Consider the following 5,687-nt stretch of genomic DNA (forward strand, 5'->3'; position numbering starts at 1 on the left):
GAGAGAGAGAGCGCACCCGCACGTCTTTGTGTCTGGCTGAGTGTTCAATGCTTTTACCCCTGCCTGTATGTCTTAGTCTGTGAGATTCCCTCTGTTTCTTCCTTTCTCCTTCCCCACAGAGATAGTCAGCAAAGAGGGAAAATGTGGTCAGGGTCCTCAGTGGCCTTCCTACAGGCCCTGGAGGCCAAGAGCATGGGGGATCTTGGCTGCAGAGTCAGAAGAAATGCTGTAAAGGAACAGAGAAACCCAGAAACTATGTGCTTGGCACATTGTAAGCATTTAACAAACACCATCATTATTATAACGATTTTGAGCAAACACAGATCTTGGCTGCCAGCAAGCACTATAAGGGTTTAAACTCTGGATTGGGTTGCTAGGACCTGAGGCCCCCCCCACCCCCCATACACACTCACTTCCAGTAGCTTTTCACCTGCCTGGAGACTGGGAGCTGGATTATATGACCTAATCTATATCTCAAACCCGCTCCTCTTACTTTCTCTCTCTCACCCTCACAAAGCTCTGGTCCTCCGGCTACATAATGGTAGGTTGTTTACCAAATGTATTAACTAACCGTGATGGTTAACAGTCCCTCTGAGGATCTCACCTGGAGAGTTTCCAGTACTCTACAAGTCTCGACTATGGGAGGGAGAGTCAAGCAGAGGCATACCCATTCCATTCCTAGTTTAGGCAGCGGCTAGCGAGAGGAAGGCAATCTGCTACAAGTCAAAATAGTAATAGTAATTATGGTATCTGTTTAGCGCTTAAGCAGTGTGACTTAGTGGAAACAGCACAGGCTTGGGAGGCAGAGGTCATGGGTTCTAATTCCGGGCCCGCCACTTATCACCTGTGTCTTTGGGCAAGTCACTTCACTTCTCTGTGCCTGTTACCTCCTCTGTAAAATGGGGATTAAGACTGTGAGCCCCATGTGCGACAACCTGATTACCTCATATGTACCCCAGTGCTTAGAACAGTGCTTGGAATATACTAAGTGCTTAGCAAATACCATCATCATCATCATTATTATTATGTACCACACATTGTACTACTTACTGGGGTAGATACAAGTAAATCGGGTTGGACATAATCCCTATCCCACGTGAGGCTCACAGTCTTCCCAGTTTACAGTTGAGGTAGCTGAGGCACGGATACCCTTGTGCTTGGAATATACTAAGTGCTTAACAAATACCATCATTATTATTATTATTATTATGTACCACACATTGTACTACTTACTGGGGTAGATACAAGTAAAGCGGGTTGGACATAATCCCTATCCCACGTGAGGTTCACAGTCTTAATCCCTGTTTTACAGAGGAGGTAACAGGCACAGAGAAGTGAAGTGACTTGCCTAAGGTCACAAAGCAGACCAGTGGTGGAGCGGCATTAGAACTCATGACCTCCTAACTCCCAGGCCCGTGCTTTATCCACTAAGTCATGCTGCTTCTCCAAACCTCACCTGTGCTCGGCAGCAGCAGCATGGGAGAGAGTCGAGGGCTGAGACTCGGGTTAACTGCGCAGAAGGTGGCAATCGTAAACCACTTCCATATTTTTACCAAGAAACTCCATGGATACACTACCAGATTCATTGCAGATGGAAGTGGGGCGTTCCGGGAGGGATGAGTCCACAGAGTCACTACGGGTCGGAGATGACTTGACAGCACAAGACAAGGCAGGATGGTTAACATGCACCTAACAAGGCACAGACTGGCCTTTCTGAGCTCAAATTCTGATGAAATGAGACAAGGCAGTAGACGCCTTTTTAATGGCAGGTTTTTCATTCTTTCTTCTCTAGTTTTTCCATTAGTATAATTTGTCTGCGGGGTTTTTCTATGGTTGTCAGATCCAGGAGTGAAAGAGCCACTTCACTCCTTCAACCACTTCAAGGGATTTCTTTGCCCATTCCGGGAAGAAGCGGGCTTGAGAAAGTTTCCGGGTTTTACGTGAAAGGGAAAACTGGAAGCAAGAAGCTCTCCTGGCTTGACTGGAAAGATCTCAGTTTTGTAAGTAACAATAACACCTTTGTCAAATGTTGCTTTTTACTTTGGCAGCTCTAAAAGTTTCATTAAAATGGGTGAATTTATTAGCCCGGCATCTCTGAGCTTTGCTGTTTCCATTTTTCAGATGGAGAAGCTGAGGCAAAGAGATATTACTTGACATGGAAGGATCTTGAAGTGCCAATCATCCAACCAAATGAAGTTTCTATTATTTGAATGTGACGCCTGCCTGACTTTTACTCATGGAAAAGAGCGGTAAGAAGGAAAATCTTGGCTTTGAGTCCCAAGCTGCCTGACTCCATCAGCTCCTCACTCAATTAGCTACATAGTGGCATGAAAGCTAGGTAAACAACCCAGACTGCTCATACACTGTTCATAAATTGGAGATCTCAAATTAGAAGCAGGGATTGAGGCGAAGAGCCCAGGGAGTTTTTAGTTTGTGAAGTGCCCACTTCTCTACCTCCCAACTCCCTTGCTCTCAAAACCAGCACTGAGGAAAGAGATAGGAATTAGTTCTGAGACTACAATTCTCAAAAACCCTTGCTTATATTTCAAACATGCTCACAGAAATTTTCACCATTTTTTAGTATTTTAGGGTATTCTGGAGGTATGGACAGGATGCCAGTAAGCATTTCCTACATCCCAAAGTCACCCCAGAAAAATTGTGATAATGACAATAACAATATTTGTTATGTGCTTACTATGTGCTGAGCACTATCCTAAGCACTGTGGTAGACACAAGGTAATCAAGTTGGACACGGTCCCCTGTCCTTTCATACCATCAATCAATGGTATTTATTGAATGCTTACTGTATGCAGAGCACTGTACTAAGTGCTCGGGAGAGTGTATTACAACAGAGTTGGTAGATACGTTCCTGCCCACAAGGAGATTACAGTTTAGACATTAAAACAAATTACAGATAGGTACATAAGTGCTGTAGGGCTGAGGATGGGGTGAATATCAAGTGCTTAAAAGGGCACAGATATGAGTGCATAGGTGACACAAAAGGGAGAAGGAGTAGGGGAAATGATGGCTTTATCCAGGAAGGCTCTTTGAGAGAGATGTGACTTTAGTTTGGACTTCTTGGACCTCACAGCCTAAGTAGGAGGGACAATAGGTACTTATAGATGAGGAAACTGAGGCACCGAGAAGTAAAATGACTTGCGAAGGTCACACAGCAGAACCAGAATTTGAACCTAGGTGTTCTGAATCCCAGGCCCATGATCTTTTCATTAGGCCACACTGATGTGTAGCCCCCTAATGTATAAACCTCCAGGGTAGATTTAGGTTCTCAGAGAGAAGTTATCGTAAACAGAAAAATAGAGAAACTTCCTAAATTTTATCAGGGTAAGATATCTTTTATCAGTAATTTCTTTTAGTGCAATGAACCCTCTCTTTTCTTTGCGAGAAAAAAATCCTTCTCTTTAATGTACTTGCTCCAAGCTCCACATTCTCTCAGAAAACACGCTTTCAGAAAACAAGGGCAAAAATCTGAGAGCCAGACCTCCCTGGCATTTTAATCCTCCATTGTCTTTAACCTTTTCATGTATGTGGCTGTGAAGAAAGAAAGGCTAACTTTTAAAAACCAACTGATTTTTCTGAATTCGGATACTGACAGCAACATCCTGGCTTATAACCTTCGCTGCTGTTCGAGACTGTGATCTCTCGGAAAACCGTCAGTCAGTGACACGCATCTGCCAAAGCTACAGCTATCTTGTATCGTTGGCATCAACTACCTGCCTGTTGTGCTTTCAAAGAGACTTTCTAGTACCATGCGTTAATGAATTAGAACAGTATTGATTCCAGCTCAGCTTCTGAGGCCTAAAGCTTTGGGCTTAAATCCCTTGGCATGGCTGAGATGAAATACTATGGAGAGATAATTCTACTGAATATGATGAGGTTTCACTTAAGACTACTCCATCTGTTCTACTGAAGCCAGGATCTAGATGTATTGTATCATTCAGCAATAGCCTGACCAAAGTGGGCTTGAATTTCAGGCTGTGAACAGTGATTGAGATGCTCAGACCTAAGGATTGTTGGGGCTGGGGCTTGTAACACATAAATATTATATTATCATAATTAAATAGGGCAAACAAGGTCTTTTTTCAGGTCTAATAGTGAAGGCTGCCTGGTTTGAAGCTGAGGAGGCAGAACATCGAACTTTGACTTTGGAAGGTTTAAGCAGAGGAAACAATGATGGCAAGATGCCCATACTGAGGACAGAAAGGAGCTGTAGTGAATATGGACAAGGGCTTGGGAAGGTGGGTTACGTTAAAGCACAAAGTAGCCTGAAGATAATGACCCCACCCACTTCCAGGGGGAGCTGAGGCAAAAAATCACCACAATTTGACAGAGGGAAGTCCATGTTTTCATGATCACTGATAAGTTGGACACTGCCTTCCTCTGACTTCTGGAAATGAGCCTGATTTCCTTAGGGAGAAACCTAACTGAATGGCTGTGCACGTTTAGCTACACGAAGATAGTCAGATCATTCCCAAATCTGGTCGCCCAAACCGCCTCTGGCATGGACAAGAAGGAAGATGATCTGATTGAATTTCAGCAAACACTCTTGCCCTGGCCCATATAGTCTGGCCCATCCCTCTTTTTGTAGGTGCTCACCACAGGTGAAATAGTCTAAGAGGGGAGATTCATTCATTCATTCATATATATTGAGTGCTTACTGTGTGCAGAGCACTGTACTAAGCGCTTGGGAAGTACAGGTTGGCAACATATAGAGACGGTCCCTACCCAGTAGTGGGCTCACAGTCTAGAAGGGCGATACCAAAGAAGGAGACATTAAGGGCCCAGAGTCCACAGATGGAATCATCTGTCGATCTGACCAGGTTTTCTGGTTAAATTCAGCAAGGGAAGGATCAACGACTACTGTCAGAGCGCATGCGGAAGCATGTCCTCTCTAACCATTTCACCAAGGGAAGATCTTGGTTGCATTTCTGAATGGGTGGGACACATTCTCTGGTTCCCTCGACACCACTAGTCAATAAATTTGTGTAGAGCTGGCTGCCACACTGCCCAGAGTGTGGCTGAAAGCAGAGGCTGAGGTGTTCTAGAGCCAGTTTCCACTGCCCTGGATAATCTGGGAAAGGGGCTGAGGGAAGTCCACTCTTGACCCTCTGCCTGCAGTTGCAGCAGAGAAAAAGCAGCCCTTAAAAGTTCTTCTTCACCCTGCAAATGTGCTCCTCAGCAGCTAATGAGGAGTTGTCTGCATCCTGTCAGGACCTTGGCAGCCCCCCCACCCTGGCCCCAAATTTGTTTCCCATGGCTGTGGATGGGGTCCAGACCAGCCCACAGAGGCACAGCCCCACTTGAGGGTGGGGGTGGGGGGGGGGGTTCCCAGTACTGCAGTGGGCCAATCTGGAGGAGGAGGGGCTTTTTTTCTGAACAATGATGATGCCCAGTGACCAGAGGATGCCTGCTCCCGAAAGCCAGGACCACAGCCAGATTGGCCCACATCCTGGCTCTCGAGAACAGCCATCCTCTGGACACTGGGCATCATCATTGTTTTTTTTAAAAAAACCCTCCTCCTCTGGAATGGACAGTGGCTTCCCAGGAGCACATTCGAGTCTACATGCTCTGCACACAGTAAGCGCTCAATACGATTGAATGAAAGGACAAATGGTCCCATGAACTTGACTGACTGGCAACATTTCTCAAGAGAGAGGCTGGCAGCCCTT

At 45.5% G+C, this 5,687-nt stretch overlaps 1 non-coding gene across 1 annotated transcript; it reads left to right on the forward strand.

The window, feature by feature from the left end:
- Positions 1 to 586: 586 nt before the first annotated feature.
- Positions 587 to 724, forward strand: LOC119923423. Its single transcript, XR_005448860.1, has one exon. It is a non-coding gene; the product is annotated as a small nucleolar RNA SNORA7 (small nucleolar RNA).
- The last annotated feature ends 4,963 nt before the right edge of the window (positions 725 to 5,687 follow it).

The sequence above is a fragment of the Tachyglossus aculeatus genome, chromosome 2, assembly GCF_015852505.1.
Source record: "Tachyglossus aculeatus isolate mTacAcu1 chromosome 2, mTacAcu1.pri, whole genome shotgun sequence".
Lineage (NCBI taxonomy): Eukaryota > Metazoa > Chordata > Mammalia > Monotremata > Tachyglossidae > Tachyglossus > Tachyglossus aculeatus.